Here is a 23,834-nt window from a genome sequence, read left to right as displayed (position 1 = left end):
GCCCCCAGATCAAGCTAGGAGGACAGGCCATTGCCTGAGCATTGCTGTGTGCTGGGGGCACGGGCAGGGAGAGACCCTGTTCTCAGGGTGGGGCCTGCCGCTTCGCCTGTTCCCTGGAGGTGAAACGGCCTCTCTCCATGTGCGCCACATCCCGGAGCCCCCGCCCCCTGGCTGAGCTCAGGCTTCCCATGAATCTGTGGGTCCTGTGTGATGCCACAGGTTGTAATGGTAGCTTCGCTGCTTGGGGAGTAAGTCGATGACTTGCCCACTCACTCATTCACTTAACTTCGGGGACCCCCAGTCCTGAGGGGGAAGCAGCTGTTCGCTCAGAGCCCCATGGCTGAGTGGAGGTCTCTGCAGAGGGTGGTGCCGCTGTGGGGCAGGGACGGTTTCCTGGGAAGAGGCCCTGGATCCTGGCCCCGCGGGGGGTTTGGGGGCTGCTGTGGCACCAGTGTCCCTCAGCACCAGAGTTCAGCTCAGGGGAGCCCTTAGAGAGCCTTTCAAAACCATCCCTGGGCCCTAGGCAGGGAGGGCCCCAGCCACGTGCTTCCTAGCCCTCCCTGTGACATGAAGGGAGCAAGACTTAAAGGGCACGAAACCCCGAGTCCAACTGTGGGCTTGCTGCTCAGGGCTGGCCATCAGCCTTGCCTCCGCTCTCACTGCATGTCCTGCTTCTGAGCTGGGGTGCTGGTCCCGGACCCTCCTCCTCCTGCCTCGTTCTAGAACCCACTCTCTCTTCCTTGGGCCCAGCCGCCAGGCCCCCACTCCTGCCCCATGCCTGGCTTTCTCCCTCAAAGGTCCCTGACTCCCCACCAGCATGGTGATCACCTCTTTCACTGAGAAAATCGAAGAGAATTTCAACTCATGCCCATCACAGCTCCCCACCCCATGATGGACTGTCACCCCTCACCTACAGGGCCCACCCCTCTTGCCTACCCAAGGCTATCGCTGTCTCAAATCTCCTTCCCTCTGCTGGACCCTGCACTACACCCTGGTTGGGAGTGAATCCTTCCAACGGTGACACTGAAGGGCCCACCGGGACGGGCACTGCTCCCCAGGCCCCAGGATGCTGCAAGGCACAAGACAAAGTCCTGCCCCACAGAGCTGCGGTGCCAGCGGACCACTGGCCATAGACTCCATGGGACAGGGACTCGCTTCCGGAGAAGGGGCCCAGACCCGCATGGAGTCAGGGCGGGAGCTGAGAGAGCATCTGAGGGAAGCAGGGCCAGTGGCCAGAGGTGGACGGAGCATGGGGACGGGGAGGGGGAGCAATTGCAGGGTCTGGAGGCTGCAGCAGCATTTCTGGTTTTCTTTCTTTCCTTCCTTCCTTTCTTGTAACAATAAGCATTTCTTCCCGCTCCCTGGTCCAGAGTTTGGTTGTGGCTCTGCTGAGCTGCTGGGAGGCGTTGGGCTTGGATCTGTCAGGCCGAGGTTGGTTTCAAATCTCCTTTGTGTGTCTCCTCCCAGTTTTTTTTCTTGGAGGTGAAATTCACTTAAGATGAAATTGGCCATTTAAAAGTGAACAAATCAGTGGTATTTAGTGCATTCACAATGTCGTGCAGCCATCACCTCTGTCTAGTTCCAAAGCCTTTCCATCATGCAGAAAGGAAGCCCTGTCCCATTGGCAGTCACTGCTGGTCCCCACCCCATCCCCTGGCAGCCACTAAACCACTTGCTGTGGCTGTAAATCTTCCTAATCTGGACGTCGTGTGTGCGTGGGGCCCTGCACGGGCAACCTTCCGTGGCTGGCTTCTCCATCTCCGTCATGTTCTCCAGGCTCGGCCCTGGTGTGCCGTGCGTCAGCACCACCTTCCTTGCTATGGCTGAAGGATGCCTGGGTGTGGATGGACACACTCTGCCTGAGCATTTGTCAGTGGTGGACGCTGGGCTGCTCGGCCTTTGGCACCTGTGAACGGTGCTGCCATGGACATGGAACACAGGTTCCCCTGGATGCCGGTTTCTAGGTCTCTCCATGTACCTAGAGGTGAAGTGGCTGGGTCTGCGGCAGCCCCAGCAAACTCTGCAAGGGCTGTTACCTTTGGAAGAGACTCTGACTCCAGGGCACCCTCCCTGTACCCCTCCAGCCTGCGTTATTGCTGTACCCCAGGACCACAGACCTCCTCACAAGACTGTCCTGCTGCTCCCCAGATTCTCCTTATGGCCGTCCCCTGCAATGCCTCGGAAATGTTTAGGACAGGGTCACCAGTCACCTGGTTTGTCTGAACCTGTGCCCTCTGGGTACACCAGCCTCGCGGCACTCCGCCCAGCCCTCTACCTCCTCCTCCTCCTCCACCTCTTCTCTGGAGGCCAGGCATCTTCCCATCCATACTCGCTCCCTTGCACACCTGGCCTCCTCCAGCCCCAGGTTCATGTCTAGCCCAGGCCTTTCTTCCCCCACCAGCCCAGGTGACATCTCCCCTGGGGTCTGTGGGCACCTGGATCCTACGTGGCCAGAACTGGGCTCCCACTTTCCTTGAGCCTGTGGTCCCCTCACCCCAGTCTCCTTGTCACTGGAAGGGGGGCAGGCCGAGGACGTCCCCTGCCACCAGGTCTGCCTTGGCCAGTGGGTGGGAGGGCCAAGCATGGGGTCATGTCTGGCAAGGTGGCCTCCCCGCGGTGGGGCGTTGCATGGCTCCAGGTTACCGGCCGGGGCTGCTCCTCTGAAAGTGGCTACAGGAATCCCTGTCTTGCCTCCTGGGGCTGTGGTTGAGGTGGAACCGGGTGACTTATGCGGAGTGTGGTGGTGGGGCCTGTGGGCTCCTGGACAACTTCCTTCCCTCTCTCTTGAGCTGCAGTGACTTCGAGCGAGGTGGTCCACGTTCTAGCAGAGCCTTCCTGATCCTTAGTGTCCCCAGGTGTGAGTGGGAATAAGAAGCTGCCCTACCCGCTGCACACGGCACCACTGGACCACTGGACCTACTGGAGGTGCTGTGTCAAGGGCTTCCCAGAGGTCCAGGCACATAGTAGGTGCTCAGTGTGTGCTCACTTGTGGGTCATGGAAGCCGGCTGTGTTTGTTCCGAGAACCCAGTTCGGTGGGCTGGGCTCCTCAGAAAGGACAAGTTTGGCCGCTGCAGCAGGGAGCAAAGGCGGACAGGGACACACGCCCCGCAACAGGGGCCTTCTGCCTCTGGCCCCACCAGGCTGCAGCTGCTCGAGGCAGGGGGCAGGGGCCCAGCTAGTCCCCACTCCTTAATCATCTTGTTGGCACTTAGGACTGGCAGGGACCCCACCAGGAGCCCTTGGAGGGGCTCCAAGCCGCCAGGTTCCCTTGGCCTGGGAGTGTTGGTTCTATGGGGTGGGGGTTTCATGGACCCCCAACCTCCTCAAGTGGGTTCAGAGAATGAAGCCTGAGACTGGTTGTGTAGATGGGTTGTCTAAATGGCAGACACCTGTGGTCCATGATGGTGGCCACAGCATTTGGGCAGTATAGACGGGGAGGTGGATTGTGGAGACAGATGGAAGGCCTGAAGGTGGGTGTGGGCAGCACGGTCGGGGCAACCTTGGTGGTGTGAGTGCGGGCATAGGCCATGTAGCTGTGTCTGAATTTCGTAGGCAGGGCTGGTGGGGTGTGTGTGGAGATGCACAGATGGTGGGGGTCAGGGAGGCCAGGGCAGGAAGATGTGGATAGTGTCCCTGGGTCTGGGAACAAGATGGGCTCCTAACTTCTGCCCCTTCTTGCCCAGTCCCCCACTCTCTGGGGAGGGGCCGAGGCTGTTCCCAGGCCTGGGCTGGAATTTTAAGTCCGTGTGCCTCCCTGCACGGCCGTACCAATCTCCCTTGCCTTCCCCTGCCCTCCCCTACTGGAAAGGACGTTTGTCAGAAGCTTGTGCTGCTTAGGAGTTTCGGGTGCTGACTCATCGCTTTCTGTGCTTGTCCCCATTTTACAGATGGGGACACCGAGGCTCAGAGAGGTGGAGGGAATTTTCTGGGTCCTATGGTGCTTTCTTGAGCCACAGTAGAGGGGCCTGGCTCTGGCTGATGTGGCAGCTCTCAGAGGCCCTGCTTCAGGCCCTCAAACAGTCTGAGTTTGTCCCTGAGGTTGGCTGCACCCTGGGGCTGACCTGTATACCCTGCCCCATGGCTAGAGCCTCTACAGCCCCTGGCCTCTGCATGCACCCTCCCCTCTGCCTCTGGTATGTTTCCATTCTCGCTTACGCGGCCAGCACTGCCTGCTGGTCATTTATCCAGCTAACCCTGTAATGCCCCTCTGGGAGCCTCAGACCCCTCCCCATGCAGGTTAAGCTGCCAGCAAAGGGTGGAGGCCTGAGGGCAGCCTGCCTGGCAGGCCCTGGGTCCTGGGGCTCCACCTCATGGTTCCACAATTGCTGAGCACCTGCTCCGTACCAGGCGCTGGGATTGTCTCACTTAGTCCCCTCGTGGCCCATGTTACAGATGAAGCCACAGGGGCCTGGAAGGCACCATTCAATCCCATGTGTTTGACACCAGCCCCATGTCCCCAGGCCTTCACCTCCTGCCTCCACCCTGAGCAGCAGGGCAAACACCTGGCCAGTGGCCTGAGGCTGAGCGCATCCTCCCAGGGCCACTCATTTGGGCCCATGGAGCATGTGGCCGAAGTTTCGGGCCAAGGGTGCCACTCAGGGCACTGCTAGTCTCTAGTGCTGGCCTCTTATGCCCCACCCACAGGACCCAGACAGAGGAGGACAGGTTGGAATAACAAGGGGTTTGGTCTGGGCCGAGGTCTACCTGAACTGTCCAGTGAAGGCTACCTCCCTGGGCCTCAGTGCACTCATCTGTAAAATTATAATATCTATCTCATGGGGATCTCGTCACGTGTCAATTAATGATATTTCAGTCAATGACGGAGGGTGCGTATGACAGTGGTCCCATAAGATCACTAAGGGGCTGCGGTATACAGGTGTGCCACTTTTTATCTTTTATACTGTATTTTTGCTGTACGTTTTCAATGTTTAACTATGTTTAGATACACAAATGCTTACTATCGTGTTTCAGTTGCCTACAGTGTTGAGTCCAGTACATGCTCTACAGGTTTGCAGCCTAGGAGCAACAGGCTCCGTCACACAGCCTGGGTATGCAGTAGGCTGTACCTTCTAGCTTTCTGGAAATCTCTCTATGATGTTCGCTCAGTGATGAAATTGCCTGATGACACATTTCTCAGCAGGTATCCCATCGTTAATCGAGGCATGACCGTATGGTACTCAGGAGCTGAGTCTGACACATAATATAGTAAATGTTCAATCATCCTGAGCTCTCATTATAGATCACTGTTCTGGAAACAGACACAGGTCCCCGGCTCTGTGCCTGCCCTGTGCTGGGGGATGCACTGATTCTGGAGATGAATGAGGACTAGAGGCTTAAGTTGAGGCTGAGGGTGGGGAAGGTGAAGACAGAGACTGCCTGGTGTGGTCAGGGATGTGGCGGAAAGAAACCCTGGCATAGGCACCCGGGGAGGGGACCAGCCTGGCATGAGGCGTTGGAGGTGGGAACTGCTGGGAGTTCAGTGTTGCCAGGGATAAACCATTAGAAATTGCTCATCTTATTTCCAGAAATTCTTTCCAGGCCCTGCTGGGGCCACAGCAAGCGGGTCCCTGGAAGTGCTAAGGGACCCCTGAGGGTGGCAGGTCTGGACACAGACCGTGACCACATGGGATCCATGGGCTATGTCCTGCGTCAACCCAGTGCCTGGCACAGAAGTGTTGATGACACCTGGGCAAGGTGGCTCACACCTGTAATCCCAGCACTTTGGAAGGCTGAGGCAGGAGGATTGCTTGAGGCCAGATGTTCGAGTCCAGCCTGGGCAACATAGTGAGACCCATCTCTACAAAAATGAAACATTAGCTGGATTTGCTGGAGCACACCTGTAGTCCTAGCGACCTGGGAGGCTGAGGAAGGAGGATCACCTGAGCCCAGGAGTTCAAGGCTACAGTGAGCTCTGATCAAGCCACTGTACTCCAGCCTAGGCGACAGAGCAAGATCCTGTCTTAAAAAAAAAAAAGACAGTGCACAGTGACTCATGCCTGTAATCCCAGCATTTTGGGAGGCCGAAACGGGTGGATCACTTGAGGCCAGGATTTCGAGAGCAACCTGGCTGACGTGGCAAAACCTCGTCTCTACTAAAAATACAAAAATTAGCCAGGCGTGGTGGCACCTGCCTCTGGGAGGCTGAGGCATGAAACTCGCTTGAACCCAGGACGCGGAGGTTGCAGTGAGCCAAGATCGCGCCACTACACTCCAGCCTGGGCGACAGAGCGAGACTTTTTCTAAAAAAAAAAGGAAATAATGGACGTGATGATAACAGGGATGGTGATATAAATATAATATTTCTCTATGCCAAGCATGGCTCTACGCTCTTTATGAAGTCATTAATCCTCATGACAATTACATCATATCGCCCCCATGTTACAGATAGGAATACTGATGCCAGAGAGGTGAAATGACCTGCCCAAGGTCTCACCACGACTGAGTGACAGAGGTCAGATAGAGGCTGTGCACTGGCCTGGGGAGAAGGGAAGAGTATTTGGGGTTCAGCTGAGGCAGAGGAGTGGCTGGAGCCCCTCTGCTTGGTGGGCAGGGCCGTTTCCAGAGCATGTCCTGCTCTGCCCTGCCTGCCCTGCTGTGTGGCTCAGGCGTGGCCTGCCCTCTCTGGGCTCTGAGCCTCTGCAGCCAGCCCAGGATGTCCTCAGGCCTCTCGGCTGGGCCACAGCCCTGCTGTACCTGGGTCCCTGCCAGGCTTGTTTTGGTGGCTGCCCTGGGCCCCTGGGAGCAGACAGGGGCCAGGGGTCATTCCAAGGTGCCAGCTGCCTGGCCTTGGGATTGGAATGGGGGTGAGGGGCTGGCTGGGCTCTCGAGAACTTGCTGAGGCTAGAGCTGAATGCTACATGCACCTGGACTCCTTGTTCTTCCTACAACCTTGAGAAATCCTCAGCTAACAGGCGGGGAAACTGAGGCTCAGAGAGGGGCAGCCAGGAATCTGAGATGACATAGCCAGGGAGTCACAGAGCTAGCTCGCTGCAGAGGCCTGCTCCTGCTTTGTGGATGATGTTGATGATGGCCACAGCTTCTGCCTGCCTGGTGCTTGCTGTGCACAGGTCTGTGCCGGGCAGCGAGCCCTGGCATGCCCATCCCAGTCCTCCAAGGAGCTATCAGTGCCCATGTTACAAATGAGGACACCGAGGCTCAGAGACATCCCCGTGCCTGGCTGGGGTTCTAGCCAGCTTAGTACGTACCAGTCTTAGAAACCAGCGGTTATGGGATGCCGGGGGTGGATATCAGCCCCGATTGATGGGGAGGGCCATCCCTGTTGGGGTGAGGGGCCCTTTCTCTGTGAGGATGATGACAAGAGGATATGATTCAAGGGCTCTTCACAGTGATCACTGTCCTAACCACTGGACCCCTGGAGTCACTAGAGCCGGCCAAGCTGAGCCTCCACCCAGCGTCTGGGGGTGGGTAGGCATCAGGTTCGTGGCCCACCGTGGCTATGGCCTCAGGCAGCCGTGGGCATGGACTGCGCAGAGCCTCCCAGGGAGGCTTCCTGGATGCACGCAGGTGTTTGGGAGGCTCTGGCCAGGGGTCATAGTTCAAGGGGGTCTCACAGGGCACAGATTGGAGCACACTGTCCATCACGGTCATCTGCCTGGCCTCCATTCCCAGCTGTGTGACCCAGGGCAAGTCCGTTTAGCTCTCTGGGCCTCAGTTTCCTCATCTGTAAAACAGAGATCCTCATAGGGATGCTCAGGGACTGAATTTGGGAGGCCAGATGCTTGACAGTAAAGGCGTGGGCTTGTTCCCCAGCTCTGCCTCTTATAGGCTGTTTGGCCTTGGGTAAGAAACTTCGCTTCTCTGAAGCTTAGTTTGCTCATCTGCCCAATGGGGATAATAGCAGACTCTTCCCTGCAGAGCTTTCTCGGGGCGCAGTGAGGTAGTCAAGGTAGCATCCCTGTAGCTGCAATCACAGCTCCTGCCGCAGGCTCTTGAGCAAGGGCCACCCCAAAGAATGCAGGAGGCCTCAGCTTCTCCTGCCTGAGATCGCTGCCGTGTGGGGCTTCAGCGCCCGGCTGCCTGTGGGGAGCGGATCACCGGCAGTTTCATCCCCGTGCACTCTTGTCTGATGAAATATAAATAGCACGCGATGTTTTCGAGCAAGGCTAGGGAAGCGTCTGTGGGTCGTCCTCCCCGCCCGGCAGAGGCTGATGAGCTGGCCTGGGGACGGGAAGGAGATGGGAGCTCCTGAATAAATCATCGTGGGAGCTGGGCTAATGCACTGGCCATGGGCAGTGTGTGCAATTAGTGCGTTAATTGTCCAGAGAGGATGACTTTGTGAGGGTGTGGCCCAGAGTCCACTGGTTTGCAGAGTGCCTGATGTCTGGGATGCCTTCCCCCTACGACTCTGGGAAAGGACCCCAAGCCGGAGGACTCAGCCAGTGCGGCCTGACTCAGGGCCTCACACTCTGCCCCGCCCCCTCCAGCGCCGCCGGCAGCCCTCAGCTGGGACTGACACAGGGCACAGCAGGGATTGGCAGGTGAACCAGGAGCAGAGCCTGGGGGCCAAGACTTGCCCCCTCCCACCCCGCCCTTCTCCTTTTCTTCTTTCGGCCTCTTTGTGCTCAGTGGTTCGGTTTGGTTTTTTGCCTTTGAACCAAGGCTGTCCCAGACTTAGCTGCTCCTGCCCCGTTGCCAAGGTGACCAGACCATCCCTGCCACCCTGCGGCCACTGCCAGGGCTGGGCGAGGGACATAGCCCTGGACGTGTGTGTGTGTGTGTCCACGCCTATGTACATGTGTGTACAAGAGCAGACACGCAGAGACCCCCGGGTCTATAGCCCCACACAAATGTGGGCATGGATTCATCATTTGAGGAAGGATGCAGGCCTGAGTCTGTGTGCACCCTGGAGGCACACGGAGGTGGACTGCACACACCCATATGTGCCCATGCAGGAGCTCCCTGGTTATACCCCATACTTCTCTGGCACCCGAGGCCCTGCCCAGTGCCTCTTCTGGCCACTGGAGCCTCCTGCATGTGCAGCCGAGGGAATGAACGCATCCTCCCCCGCCTGGCAGCCCCCGTGGCCAGCAGCATCCCAACGCCAGGCCAGACCTCTACGGCCCCCACTGCCCGCAGCATGCTGGGCCATCCCTCCACTGGGCTTCCTTGCTGGGGATAACTCTGAGGTGTGTTCTGTGCCCAGGAGGCTGGAGCCCAGGTATCCTCAGTGGTGACCTGCTCATCTATGCAATCATTTTTGGCTGCCGTCCTGTCCGCATCTCAAGTCCCCACTCCCTTCCTGGTGCTTCCTGGTGTCACCTCCAAAGTAAACTCCCTACTCCCACATCCTTGACTCAAGATCTGTTTCTGGGGAAAGGACTAGAATAGAACACACCCTTACCACAGGTCGTGTACCTGTGTACACATGTGACATGTTGCCAGCAAAAATGCGTTTACAGAGCTGTGGTGGTGAGAGCAGGCATATGCTAGCATGTATCACGTAGTGTGTAGTGTGCATAGCACATAGCACTGTGTGCTGGACCTGTTCTGGGTACTGTGCATAGACTAACGTCTGCTGGACCAGGGAGGCGGAATGATTAGACCCATTCCACAGATGTGGAAACTGAGGTAAGGATGAATCCATAAAGGTGTGCCTTGGGGGTGGAGCCCTGGCAGGAGCTGGGACCCACCCTAGGAAGTGAGAATTTGTGCACCTGCTCACCATTGCTGCACTACCCACCCCAAGCCCTGCAGATGTGGCAGGAGGCTGGAGGTGGCAGCAGCTGCATTCATCTTCAGATCCCATGGAGCGAAGCTGGCGTCCCCCATGCCCGCTTCTGGCCCTGCACCCCAGTGACTGGGTGCATGTGCCCTTTCCAGGACGCCTGGCCCCCAGATGCTGGCCGACCGTGTGACCTTGGGGCTCTGGATTCCCTCTCTGAGCTTATTTCTTCCTCTTGGGGCAAGGATAGTCCCTGGCCATGTCTCTTGGGGTTGTCAAGAGATGCACAAAGTAGGTCCTTTCTTCCTGCTCCAGGCATGAGCCACCCACCTGCATTCTGAGCAGACATTGCTGGTCACACCTCTGCTCTGGGACAAATGTCCTGCTGGAACCCAGCTCAGAGAAAGACCGTAGCTCCAGGTCAACACAGCACAGCAGGGACCAAACAGGGGCCAGGCACCAGGGCCCTACCCCACCACTCCCACAGCCCCTGCCTCCTCACATCATCAATTAGCTGCCACCAAAGGAATGGGAGAGAGGCAGGCAAGAACCACATAGTCAGGGAAGGCTTCCTGGAGGAGGTGGTCCAAGCCGTACCTGGAGAGGCTGTGGTGTCTCCTAGAGACACCAGGGCCAACGTGCATGGTCAAGTCCTAGGTCTCTATTTCCCCAGCCCTGGAAGTCCTGAATTTCTATCCTAGCTTTGCCATGGACTGGCTGCGTGTCCCTGGGCACGGAACTCACCCTATCCGAGCCCCAGTTTCTTGCCTCTATCAAAAGAAACTGGTGTGAATGGAAGTGGCATGTGTCACAGTGACGGGTGTTCCTGACGCACAGCAGTTGCGCAGTCCCAGTTTACTGGGGTTGGAAAGCGTGTGTGGCAGTAAGAGGTCCGTGCAAGGCGGCATGGGGTCAGAACAGCCTCTGTGGGGCCCTGCTCGCTACCGTCTAGCTGTGGGGTGCCTGAGTCTCCTCACTGTGAAATGAGGCCATGCAGAGCCACCTGCTACCTAGTACTAGAGGAAGTGCAGGAAGAAGTGCAGCCGATGCTGTCCAGACCCTTCCCTGTGGCCTGAAGGGCTCCCCACCCCACCTGGGTGGGCTGCACATGCAGAGGCGACCTGGGGGTGGGGAGCAAGCTCCTGGCCTCTGAGCGGCCTGCCCCAGCCCTGTCCCCTCAGAGCTCATTTCCCTGCCCCTCCCTCCTGTCTCCTCACACCCTGCCTTGTGTCCTGGGCCGGGGGCCCTGCTCCTGTTTGCAGCCCTACTGCCCCTCAGCCGGCCTCAAGTCCCTCCTCCCGGGTGGTCACACAGCCCCTCCTGCAGCCGGAATCTGCTGTGTTTCTCCAGTTTCTCCCGGGATGTCTGTCTCCCCCGATCTGTGAGGAGCCAGGCGCAGGGCTGACCCCCTTTTTCATGCTACACCCCACAGAGAGCCTCAAAAGGGTTTGGTGATCAGGAGAGACTTGGTTGTGGAATAAACGGGTAATGAACAAGTGGCTGGGTGGGTGGGCGAGGGGTCAGGCTGCCCTGTCCTTTCCCGACAAGGCCCTGGCCCTGAGCTGCCAGATGCTCCGCCCTTCTCCGTCAGATCAGCGTGCTGAGCTGTTCGTGTGCTAGGTATGCCTTTGACCTCCTCTTTCTCAGAATAACACTTTTGAATGCAAGAGAGAGCCCATATAGGGTTACAGAGGAAACTAGAAGTAAGTGTTGCAGTACTTATCAAAACATTATTTTAAGATGTGTGATCTAGTAATTAGCATGCTGTTGCATATGAGCGCCTTAACTAGCAAGACCTGGCGGCAGCCGTCCTACCAACTCCGTGGGAGCGGGGAGCAGAGCCGTGCAGCTCCAGCAGTCTGCATTGTTATAGGGCCTGGGGGCAGCCTGGGCTCGGTGTGTCCAACATACATTTCACAGAGAGGTTGAAGGCAGGGAAGTTGATGATTTTTCCTCCATCGAGTTCACAAAACCCTGGCTTCTGTCCTTGGACCCTGCGGCAGGACCTCCGGGAACCTGCTCCACTGTCTCGGGGACTGCAAAGGCTGCCTCTGCTTTGCCCAGCCCCCTTGCCTTGCCTCCAGGGTCTTTGGGCACCCTTCTGTGGGTCTGAGGACCAAGGCAGGCATCCTGACTGTGACTTGAGCTTTAGTGTCCCAGCCGTGGTGGGGGAGAGGTGGTCGGGGTCAGCTGCATCCCCAGGCCCCCACACCTGGCTGATGTGGGTAAAGTGCCCAGGTCAGGCATTGTGAGTCCCCCCAGCAAGGCCATAGAGCAGAGAGGATCTCCCATCACCCCCAGGCTCAGCTGGAACCCTCCTGCTGGCCTGGCAGAAAGCTGACATTTCCTGCCCTGTGGGCCGAGCTCAGAGCTCAGCAGGGGTCAGAGTGACAGCCATGCTTTCCCCCTGCAGGGACCACCCTGCTGTGAGCAGTTCATAAGGGAGGAAGGTGGAGACGCCCTGTTCCCAAGCTTTGGGGCCTCTCATCTGACAAATGGGGAAACTAAGGGGACAGGGGCAGGGGCGGTCCCCCCAGAGGGGACAGGGACAGGGGCGGTCCCGTGGTGTGCTGAACCTGGAGTGGTCTTGGGTGGGCTACAGCGCTGCCTGGCGTCTTGTGATGCAGACTTTAAGGAGTGCACTCTTGGAGCCCAGGGACGGAATCCTAGTTCCCAATCCCTTAACTTCCCCGAGGGACCAGGTTCTGTGCTGAGGCCCCTCAACACAGTCAGACCCATGTTCTACCCTCAGGAGACCCTTGGCCTGGTGGACTCAGAAATACAGGCTGTACCCAGCATGGTCTGGTCCAAGACAGAGGGAAGCACAAAGGATGGGCTTGGAAATGGGTGTTGAAGGATGCATAGGAGTTTGAGGGAGAATGGGGAAGAGAGGGCCTTGGGTAGCGTCTGGCATGTGGCGAGGCAAGGGATGGGAAGGCTTTCCTCTGAGCGCCGTCGATGAAGAGGTGCTCCCATCTGTCCAGCAACCTGTGCGTCCTCGGCCAAGTCCGCTCCCTTTCTGAGCTGTGTGCCTCTGTCTCGCCATCCATCTGCTGTCCCTGCCTCCCTTTCCCCCACCTCCCTGGCACACTCGGCTCCAGCCCCACTGCCCTTCCCCGGCCTCAGCCTCAAGGCCTTTGTGGCTACAGTTCCCCCTTCAAGGAGTACCCTCTTCCCTCATTCTCTTCTCACCAGCTCTCCATCAGATGTCACCTCCTCAGACAGTCTGCCCTGACCTCTGGAATAGTCTCCACCCGTCTCTGGATTTACTCAATTTCTTTTTTTTTCCCCAGCCTTTTTTTTTTTTTTTTTTTTTTTTTTTGGTTTGTCTTGCCCCAGCAGCAGGTGGGCCCCCAAGCACGATGTCAGCGCATAGTAGAGGCTGGGCAGACGCCGCTGAGCGAGTGAGTCAATGCTGAGTGTGATTCTGGCAGCAGAGCCAGGCCATGTTGCGCTCATGATCTGAGCTGTAGATGGGGCCTGGGGCAGAGCGATAGACTTTCTGGAAAGCACTACCCTGTCTTCCTGGGCTCCACATCTCTGAGGTCAGCCTCCTGCCCATGGTAGGGTGAACCCCAGAGCCCTAAGAGTCTGTCAGGTCCTCCCAGGGAATCTTCTGTACTTGAAATAAGGCCAGATTTACAAAATAGGGAACCAAAAGAAGGAAGCTAAGGAAGCAACTGTCATGTGCTCCCCTACAGAGAGCAGTCAGGTTATGGGGGGGCTGAGGCCCTCATCCTGGCTGGCCCTTTGTGAATAGATCAATGTACCTCCCAAGCTGGGGACTTCCTTGCTGGGAGCAAGACAGGCTTGGAGGGCTCACTGCAGGGTTGGTGGCTGGAGTACAGAGGGACTGACGCAGGACACCTGGGTGCTAGGCCCAGCTCCGGCTCAGCCTGGTGACCTTGGGCATGGCTCCTCTCTGCACCTCATTTCCTTCTCTCAAAGAAGCTTGGGCCACCTCACCTGGGACGTCTCTGATGCAGTGAGCAGAAGCCAAGTACTGGGTCTTAGGGGCTCAAGAAACACGCTAGGAGTACTCATGGAGGAGCAAGGGACTTGGGGAAATCTTGGAAGGCTTCATGGAGGAGGCAGCCTTTGAGCTTGGAGGATGCATTGCATTCTGAGAGACAGAGAAAGGCATTTCATGGTGAGGGGACAGTTCAGGCTGAGGTGTGGGACATTCCACAGACATTGGAAGCCCAACCCTAGCTCTCTGCTCATTCCTACTATGTCCTTTCTTCTTTTGATTTATAAGAATTCTTTATATATTAAGCACATGGGTTCTTTTTAATAACAAACACTTATTATTTATCTTTTATTTTACTTATGATTTGTTTTGACAACATCATACATATTTTTACGTAGGCAAATTTCCCAGCCTTTCCTTTGGTGGTCTTTCTGGTCCCAGGATGTTTCTTGTGTCCTTACCTGGGGTCCTTGCTCTCCTGTGCACATGCTGGCTGCTCAGGACATGTCTGAGACTCAAATTAAGTTGAAGCTGGAAAATTTACAGCTGTATGAACATCAGAAGCCAGGGTACCTTTGCTGACCTGTGCCTCCCGCTGGGGTTCCTGCCCATCATTCCTTCTTGCCTGGAGTGGGGTCCAGCTGAGGCCCCAAAGGGGCCTGTGACTCTGCAGGGTGAGGCAGAGGCTCATAGCTGTGATGAGGGGAGAGCGGGGGCAGACAGGGAGCTCCCAGCTGGCCAGTCTCCGTGTATTCACTCATGAAAACCCAATGAGATAGGTGCTACAATTAGTTCCATTTTACAGGTGAGAAAACTGCAGTTCAGAGAGGTTATGTGGCTCGCCTAAGGCCACACAGGAAGGGATGGAGACAGGATTTGAATTCATGCCTTGTTGCCCCAGAACTCTTACAGTTTCAAGCTCTTTTATGGCCCTTGGGCTCCCCATTACCTTTGGGATCAAGTCTGGGCTCATTAATATGACATCCGAGGACTCCTGGGTTGCCTCGGCCTCTGTGCCTGCACACGCTGAGCTTCCCTGATAGGACGGTGTCAAGGCTGTGCCCATCTCTTGGCACCTTCCCCACAAACCCCGAATAGTTTAGATCCTGGAATGGAGGGCTGGCAGGGCTTCTGTGGGGTAGCTGGGCCAGCCCCCTGGTTTGCAGACAGTCAGGAAGGGCCTTGCCCAAGGCTCAGTGCCTGGAGAATGGAGCTGGAATCTGCACCAAGACTGCAGGACTCTGGTGCTCCCCACGACACCCCAGGGTGACCTGAGCTGCTCTTAGCTGTGTCATTGTGCTACGGTTGGTCTCAGGCGGGGTTCTCTCCCCTGCTGCTTGCTGCTGCCTCCCCACTGGCAGATACTCCTCTGGGAAGCACCCCTCCTGCCACTGGGTTAGACACCTCCCCTGGGCTCCTGAGGGCCCAGTGAGTTGTGACTGCTGACTTCTCACCGTCTGCCCTGTGAGGCAGGGTGTCCCATGAAGGCAGGCTCCCAGTGCTTCCTCTTCAAGTCCTTGGTGCCCAGTGAGGACTTGAAGAGGGAGACCCAGAGAGGGACAGAGCCCTGCCCCAGGTCACACAGCAAGTTGGGGCAGAACCAGGAGTTCCAGGAGGACCCCAAGACCCTCCAGGTCTCCCCTGTTCCTGGGACTTACCGGAGCCCGGGGGCAGTGTCTGCGATGGCCACCCCAGCAGAGGGCGCTGCTGCGGGGCCTCTGCTCTCTGCTTCTCCCAGGGGCCTGGGGCCAAGGACATCCTCTCTCCCTCCTGCCCCCACCCTCTGTGAAGAAGGATGTTCTCAAGATAAAAATACCGTCAGAAACATTCCCTGGTGTTTGGTGTGACTGTCGTCCACCCTGTGGGGCCAGAATCTTCTGACCCGGCCTCACCTCAGGGCTCAAGGGTGGACATCTGCCTTTTCTGGCCACTTGGTGCAGCTTCTTCTTGGGGTCGATATGTCCAGCCCCCATCTTTATGCCAAAGAATGTGAGGGGCCTAAGGGGTCAGTGTCACTCAAGGTTCCTGCAGCTTCCACTTTCTGAGCATCCTCTGTGGTCCGGGCACATCTTGGGCGTGGAGCAGCGAGGCAGATCCTGCCCTGGGGGCTTGTGTGTCTTGTGGTTCCTTGCGGGCCCGGGGGGTTTTTGAGGACATCCAGCAGGCCACAGGGAGGCTTGGGCACAGCCAGCTTTCCTTCCGGTTGGGAAGCCTGTTTCTGCTCTCGGTGCCCGCGTGGTGTCAGGAACCCCCGTCACAGTGAACACCTGCAGGACCCACACGGCTGCACAGTCTCCGCGGGCCAGACACCGAAGCCAGGGCATGGCTTACCCTCAGGACAGTGTCCTGAGGTGTGTGGGGTCTCCTCATTTTGCAGATGAGGAGTCTCAGGCCCCAGTGAGCTGGGGGGCCGCCAGACCCCTCCAGGGAGGGTGACAGCTGCCACCTCCCAGAGACCCGCTGGGACCAGGCCCAGTGCCTGGCCTGCACCTTCGTCACCGCCTTCAATTTCATGGCACATCCTCTGGGAGGCCTGGCAGGCGTCACCAGCCTCGTTTTTCAGGGGAAGCTGAGCCTCAGGAAGGGGAAGTGCCTTGCCCTGTTCCGTGGGCAGTTTCAGCCCCAGCCTCAGCCCAGGCCCTGCCCTTCCCTGCGGGAGGCTGTGGGCCAGCCCGGCCTGTTGGCCCTCAGTCATGGTCATGGAGAAGCAGTGCCCCCGCAGCGCACCTCCCCATCCAGGATTGTGACCATAACCCCGGGAAACATTAGTGGGACTTACACTTGGCGGGGTGAGCTCACGTGGCGGCTGCCGTGGCCCCTGCAGGTGGTGGGAGCTCTGGCCGGGGCGTCTGGAAGGCTGGCTCCTGTTTACAGGGTCCTGCCCTGCCCTGTGGCTTCAGCAGGTCGCTTCTCTGTCTCATGTCTCAGTACCCACTGTGTAGAGTAGATCTAATTTTGCCTTCCTCCTAGATAAGAACAAATCCAGCTGGACTTGTGGTCTGGGGAATGCCCCTTCCAGGTCGTAGGGAGTGAGGGACGAGGTTGGGAGAGCCTGGTACAGGCCAGGTGACCAGCAGGATGTGGGGAGAGGCTGCTCCCCACGCTTCTGGCCCCCACCCCTGCCTGGCTTCCCATGGCCCTGTGGCAACATCCACCTTCACTGCTCAGAGTTCCAGCTCCAGGTGACTGGGCAGGTGACTTAGCTTCTCTCAGCCTCAGTTTCCCTATCTGCCCAGAGGGGAGAATTGTCCCTCTCCAAGGCAGGGCTGTGAGTGTCGGGATGACTGCAGCCAGCTGCCGAGTATGCAGGGCCAGGCACAGTGTTGGCCCACTCGAGGAAGGGCATGGACCCAAGTCCCTGCCATGGAGGTTCCCAGCTGTGTGACGTTGGCTTGTGACAGAACCTCTCTGAACCTCTGCAGCTCATCCACCTGTCCGTCCATCCACCCATCCATCTCTGAACCTCTGTGTCCCCATCAGTTTTGAGAGTGGAATGACTGAGAGAGGCAAAGTGTGGGCCTGTGGCATCTGCTCCCAGGATGATGAGGGAGGGGGAAGCAGGGGCTGGGGACTGGGGGACTTGGAGGATGAAGAGGGACTGAAGGGCCACTAGAGACCAGGCAGGCCATCCCCTCTCAGAACAAGCTGAGAGAGGAGAAGTGACTCACCCAAGGTCACACAACTTATGAGGGGCAGAGCTTGGATTTGAATCTAGGTCTATGTGCCTCTAAACCACTGTCACCTGTCCCAGGAGGCTGATGAGGTGGGGATGACTCACCAACGCTTTGCTTAATCCCAGCTAGAAAAACCAGTGTGACAAACCAGCCTTGGCTGTAACCTTGGAAAGGGCAGGCCCCATGAATTCCCTGGCTGGGTGGTGGGGAGGTGAGCTGCATGTCACGTGGCTTACCTTGGAGATCCTCAGAGCCCCTTCCCACCATCCTCTTCTCTGATTCTCACAGCACACTGGATAGGAAGGCAGGGTACCCCTTTGACAGGTGGGGAAATTGCATCTTGGGGATTGCAGGGACCATGCAGGATGTGTGTGCACCCAAGGCAAGTCTCTGGCAAATTACTGATGTGTGCCCATTCATGTAGTTAGCCATGTGCCCACCCGCTCATCCATCAAGTCATTTATCCCACTCGCCCAAACACCCTATCCATCCATCTACCCACTCATCACCCACCCTCACATCTATGCACCCATCCACCCATCCATCTATCCATCTATCCACCCATCCATCTATCCATCTACCCACCTATCTGCCCACCCATTCATTCACCCATCTATCCATCCACCCACCCATCCATTCACCCATCTATCCATCCATCCCTCTATCCATTCATTTCTCTACCCACCTGTCTCACCTGTCTCACCCATTTCTCACTCATCCACCTGTCCCATCCATCCACCCATACACTCATCCACTCCACCCATCCATCACCCAAAAATCCATCCATCCATGCACCCATCACCCATTCATCCATTAATCTGTTCATCCACCCACTCACCCATATACCCACCCATCCATCCAGCCATCCCTCTATCCATTCACTTCTCCACTTACCCATCCATTCATTCACTCACCCATCCATCCACCCAATCATCCATCCATCCATCCATCCATCCCATTCATCTATCCATCCATCCACCCAGCCATTACCCATCTATCCACTCATCCATCCATTCATCCATCCATCCATCCATCTACACATTCACCCATCTATCCCTCCATTCATTCATCTACCCATCCACTCAGTCACCCACCCATCTACCCTTCCACTCATCCATCCATCCAATCATCTACTTTCACACTTACCCATCCATCCATCCATCCATCCATCCTATTATCCATTCATCCACTCATCCATTCACCCATTCATCCACTCATCCATTCTTTCCTCCATCCAGCCATCCACCCTCACACCCAACCACTTATTCACCCATCCATCCACCCACCCACCCATATATTCATTCATCCATCCACCCACCCATGCATTTATCCATCCACCTACCCATTCATCCTTGCATTCATTTATCCACCCACCCTTCCATCATCCATCCATCCATCTGTTCATTCATTCACCTACCCAGCTATTCACAACTTGCTCCAAGGTTGGTATTGGGAAGGCTCTGCAGGTGGTGGCTAGGAATACAGGCTGAGGGCCTGAATTCCTTTGTGACAGTAGGAGAATTACCACATTACCTACTTCTCTGGAATAGTAACAATAGTTCCAACCTTGTAGGATTGTGAGGATTATGTGAGATGATGTATGTAAACTGCCTACTATAGTGTCTGGCATGCAATAGGCACTCAATAATTGTCAGTTGTTATTTTTCTCTGACACCCCATCTTGTTCTGCCCTTCTCTGGTTCTGGCTAGTTGCTATGCTGTGAAGGTGTGGGGCATCAAAGGAGCAGGCCAGAGGCTCTTCCACCTCCTGCGGGGCCCCGGGGAAGTGAGCAGAAATGTGGGTTCATGTGGTTATGTCTTACTTGTGAGCCCCTCTGGGAAGAGCAGCGCCTCCTGCAGTAACTTGGCTTTACTCTGTTAACTTTAGGGTGTTCTAGTGACTGGATCCTCTCTAGCTGGTGCCTGGGAAATGGCAGCCACTACTAATTCAGCCTTGAAGACAGTACCTTGCCCACTCAGCACCATTACGTAGAAGACAGAACTCAAGAGGTAAGAGTGAAGTCATTGATGTGCTCCTGTGCATCTAAGCATTCCTTCCACCAGACTCTCATCTGCACATCCTTCACCCCTCCACCCACCATGCCATCCATTCATCACCCATTCCCCCACCCATTTATCTGCTCAGCCTTCCATCCACCCAGCCATGCCTCCACCCCTCCACCCATTCCCTTGCCCATGCCATCCATTCCTCACCCATTCCCTCACCCAATTCATCTGCTCAACCATCCATCCACTCACCCTTCCACCCACCTACCCAGTCCATCTATGCGGTCACCCCTATTGTCCACCCACCCATCTGTCAACCCAATTTATCCACCCATCTGCCCGACCACCCACCTGTTAATTCCATCACTATTCCACCCATCTCCTCATCCATCCCATTCAGCCGCTTAGTCCTTCACCCTTCATCTGGCTGGGGAGCATTTCCTGGGTGCCCCTCTTTGCTAGTACCTGCATCAGCCTCTCTGGGCCTCTGAGCTTGGTCAGAGAAGGGCCTGGGCAAGATCAACTCTCACACGAGGTGGGAAATAGCTTCTGGCCTGAATGGGAAAAGCCCAGTGCTAGAGGATCCTAAAGGGGGCCAGGGGAGGAGGAGGAGGAGAATTGGTGTCTGGGGCATCCAGGAGGGGATGCCAGGATTAAGGAGCCTTTGCTGTGGAGAGGCTACCAGAGACCCTATGAGGAAGGCCCAGGAGACAAAGGTTCCAGCGCAAGTAGTTTCCTGGGAGGTGATCTCAGGAGTAAGGAAATGAGGTGAGAAAGAGAAGGAGGTAATAAAGGGCATGTCATTGATACAGTTACTGCTGGGGCACTGGAGCCCAGTCCCGATGGGGAGGCCAGGGAAGTGGTGCCCCTCCCAGGGGCAACTCGCCGGGGCCCAGCCACCTGCTCCCATCAGTCACTGACCAAAAGCTGTCCTGGCAGCATCAGCTCCCCAGCCTGCCCTCTGAATGGCAGAGCGTGCCCGTGGGGAGACAGCTTTTGGGCAGAGAAGCACTGTGGTTGGTGTAGGAATTGAGACAGGTGGGCCTGAGATGGCAAGGGCCTGGGATACCAGCAGGGCACCCCCCACCCCATGCCCCACACACAGTGATGTGTTGCTGCTACTTCTCTCCTCAGGCCTAGCCTGCGTTTGGCATGGGAAGCCAGCACGGCATTGGACCCAAATGTTTGTGGGCCATGGGTTAGCTTGGTGGACAGAGGCCAGCTGAGTCTCTGGTGGGAAAGTTTGGCCTGGAAAGGGGATTGGGTGCAAGAGGTCATCATCTTCCTCTAAGATTATGAGACTTAGGAATGCAACCCCCAACCCTCCCTCTCCCCTCCACATCAGCCTGGGCTCTCCCCCATCCAGCCAAGCTTCCTCACTGCCCCCAGGGCGCCCAGCACGTCTTTGCCCCCAACTCCTGACTCTGGCAGTGCCCCCCAGGAGTGCCCCTCTTGGCTGCCTGTGCCCAGCCTAGCCTCCCTGTGATCCTACACCCTGGGCAGGGCCTGACATGAGGGAGAGCCCCAAACCCTGCAGCCAGCGCTGCCTCTCACTGGCTCAGAGCCTCAGTCTCCCCATCTGCAAAGGAAGGGCTGGCTTTCCAGGCCCCCGTGCTGCATCTGATGAATGGTGACTGGATTAGGAAAGATTCTGAGCTGCCCTGGATGCAGTGGATGAAGCTCTGTGGCTGAGGAATGGTGCTTGCCTGGGCGAGGCTGGAGCAGGCACCTTGGGCGGGGGGCGTGTGCCAGCCTTCCCTGCCCAGAGTGATCTCTGAGGGGTCTTCCAACGGTGAGGCTCGATCATGAGGTCGAGTGCCACGTCTCCGAATGAGGGTGAATGGCCATGGGTCGGAGTGCTGGTGAGGGCTCTTGAACCTGTGCTTTTGAGTGCTGATTTGTGGCAGTCTACGTCTCATTACCACCTGGGATTGCAGGGGCTTGGGACCAAAAGGATTGCAGTACCACGCACACAGTCAGGCCTCCAGTGTTGGTGTTGTGGGGCACTGGTTTTGCCCTCACAGCCTAGTCTGGAAGCTTCACTCCTGAAAGGCTGTGTGACCCTCACAGTGACTCAGTCTTTCTGAGCTTCCGTCTGCTCATCTGGAAAATGGGGATACTAGTCACAGCGTGATGGTAGGGAGTAAATGAATCAGTTTATTAAAGCTCTTAGAAGAGCACCTGGCTTGATAGATGCTGAGTGCTGTGCTCGTGCCTCGGGAGGCGCCCCAGCTAGCTGAACAGTCTCTGCGTGGGGGATGGGGGCTGTTGGCGCCTCCCGCTCTGAGTCCCTATATCTTAACCTGGGTGGTGCAGGCCCCTGCACTCTCCCTTCCGGTCAGTGTTTTCTTGGTGTCTGGGAATGTGAGTCCAGGCCTTGCCCTGGGCTCCTCCCGGATGTCACCGAAACCTGAGAAGCCCAGGGCCTCAGGGCAGTGGGCATGGGGCATCCAGCTCCATCCGGAAGCACCTCCCGGTGACTCCTGGACCCTACCCTTAGGTCACGTGGCAGCTGCCGTCTGGCATCCTCTCTAAAAGCTCCCAGCCCAAGCCCTGATCCATTCTTCAAGTGGACTGGTCGCTGGGAGGCTGCGTCTGTAGGCACCGTGGCCAGCAGAAAAGCAGGGATCTCCGGGGGTCTGCCGGGCCTGCGCTCTCTCCCCACGGCCTGCTTTCTGCCTGCTGGGTTTGCTTCACTGCCCCTTGGTGTTGAAACCGCCTTGTCTAGCTCAGGTAGTGTACCCCAGCACCCCTCTCCCATTCCCCTCCCAGCGACCCTGGGACCCTGGAAGGCCAACCTGGGTGTCTGCGAAAGACAATCCTAATTTTAGGAGTGAGCACCTTGTCCCGGCCCTCGAATTCCTTTGTGACCTGGGACAAGTCTCTTTTTCTCTTTTGGACTTGGTTCTCCCATCTGTGAAATGGGGAGCCGGCCTCCTTGCTTGCTAAAAGCCCTCTTCCAGCAAAACAAATTCTCTGATTTCATGTCTTGTCTGATTTCACCATATGCACCCCGTTGAGCAGGAGCCAAAAAGGCCTGTGTGTCCCTGGTGGAGGATATTGTCCTATATTTTTTAAATTGCGTCCTTAAAGGCCGCATGGTTGTGTAACTTCTTGCCACGCCTGTGTTTATGCAGGAGTGTTCTTGGGACATTGTCTAACTTGTGGTGCTGGGGTTTCTATGCCAGGGTCCCCTTCTGGGTCTGTCTTCATGGTGCTGGATTCACCAAGTACCCAGTGAGGGGAGCTCCCAGCACCCCCGGGGAGGGTCTCTGTCTCTCTCACACATGCGCACATGGCAGAGCAGGGCTGTGTGAGGCTAAGAACTGACATTCTGGGCTTCAACTCTTCTGCTCAGTTTCCAGGGCCCTGGGACAGGTGTCTGTTAGTTTTTGGCTCTGGGAAATGAGGGAGTGGGGCGTGAACTTGACCTTGTTGATGGTCTCTGTGTGGTAAAACCGCACGGAGAGGAATGTCAACAGAAGTGGGGGTTTCCAGGCCTGCGCGACACCGTCTGGGCAGGTCCGGGGTGCCCAGCCCTGGCAGAGATGCCAGGAGCTGTGGCAGCACCCTCACCAGTCTGGTAGCTGGCCAGTTTCGAGGCCGCCAGCTGCTGGGAGCACGTGCAGACCGGGCTCTCTGGCCTTTGATTCTTGTGATTCTGTTCCTTGCAGGCTTTGAGCTGCTCCGAGCAGGGGCTGGAGCAACCATGACCCGCTGGAAGTCCCTCAAGGCCCCTGGGCCACACAAATCCAGCCCCTGTCAGCTGGTGGCCTCACGCCGGCGTCTGAGTGCCCCGGCCCTGGCTGCCTCCCAGGAATCTGGGTCTGAGCCCCCTTCCCAGCACAGCCTCAGGGGTCCCCCCTGCCACCGGCTCCCCACCTCCTGGCCCAGGCAGAAGCAGTGTCCACCATTCCGGCCCTGCGTCCCAGCTCCTCAGCGTCATGGTGAGGTGGTCAGCTGCAGCGGTGTTGGGGGAGGACGGCAGAGTGAGGAGAGGTGCCCGCTGCAGAGCTTGGGGGCCCATGGTGGGAGACTGCGCTAGAGGTGGTTTAAATCTCAGCTGTCCTGCTTAATGGCTGTGTGGCCTGGGGGGAGTCACTTAACCTCTCTGAACCTGCACCCCCGGGTTGTTGAGAAGATGATCTGAGAGCAGCCCCTGATGGGGTCTGCTCCCCGAGGCGCTCAGGACCCCGCCTGCTCTCCCTGGATCTCTCTCAGGTGGCAGTTGCTGTGTGCTGCTCGGACCGGCCAGCTCGGGGCTCAGCAACCGGTGCAGCCCTCGGGAGTGTTCTACAGCCTGGCTGGGCAGGCGGCTCCACCGTCACCTGTTGCTCAGGTGTTTGGAGCAGAGGTCAGAGGCCGCGCCCGCTCTGAGGCCGGGACTAGTGTGGGTGTGGCCAGAAGCTGGGTCACCCAGACCGGGGCTGAATCCTGGGATTGCTGCCTCCTGCCTGTGGGACTGGGGCAAGGCCATTCTGGCTTCTGGGCCTCCAGGTC

General features: G+C 57.3%; 1 protein-coding gene across 2 annotated transcripts in view; it reads left to right on the top strand.

The window, feature by feature from the left end:
- The window catches only part of KCNJ12 (potassium voltage-gated channel subfamily J member 12), a 42,866-nt gene that overhangs the window by 12,546 nt on the left and 6,486 nt on the right, over positions 1-23,834 (top strand). The window contains exons 1-2 of one of the 2 annotated variants that reach the window (XM_025363720.1): positions 15,813-16,004; positions 19,216-19,337. The gene's annotated coding sequence lies outside the window, so the exon portion shown is untranslated. Of the gene's footprint in view, positions 1-15,812; positions 16,005-19,215; positions 19,338-23,834 lie in introns of those variants that run through there. The other variant, XM_025363719.1, reaches the window with a different exon arrangement.

This window comes from Theropithecus gelada, chromosome 16, assembly GCF_003255815.1.
Source record: "Theropithecus gelada isolate Dixy chromosome 16, Tgel_1.0, whole genome shotgun sequence".
In the NCBI taxonomy this organism is placed as follows: domain Eukaryota; kingdom Metazoa; phylum Chordata; class Mammalia; order Primates; family Cercopithecidae; genus Theropithecus; species Theropithecus gelada.
The sequence above is the reverse complement of the archived record's forward strand: the minus strand, read 5'-3'. Positions and strand labels throughout refer to the sequence as shown.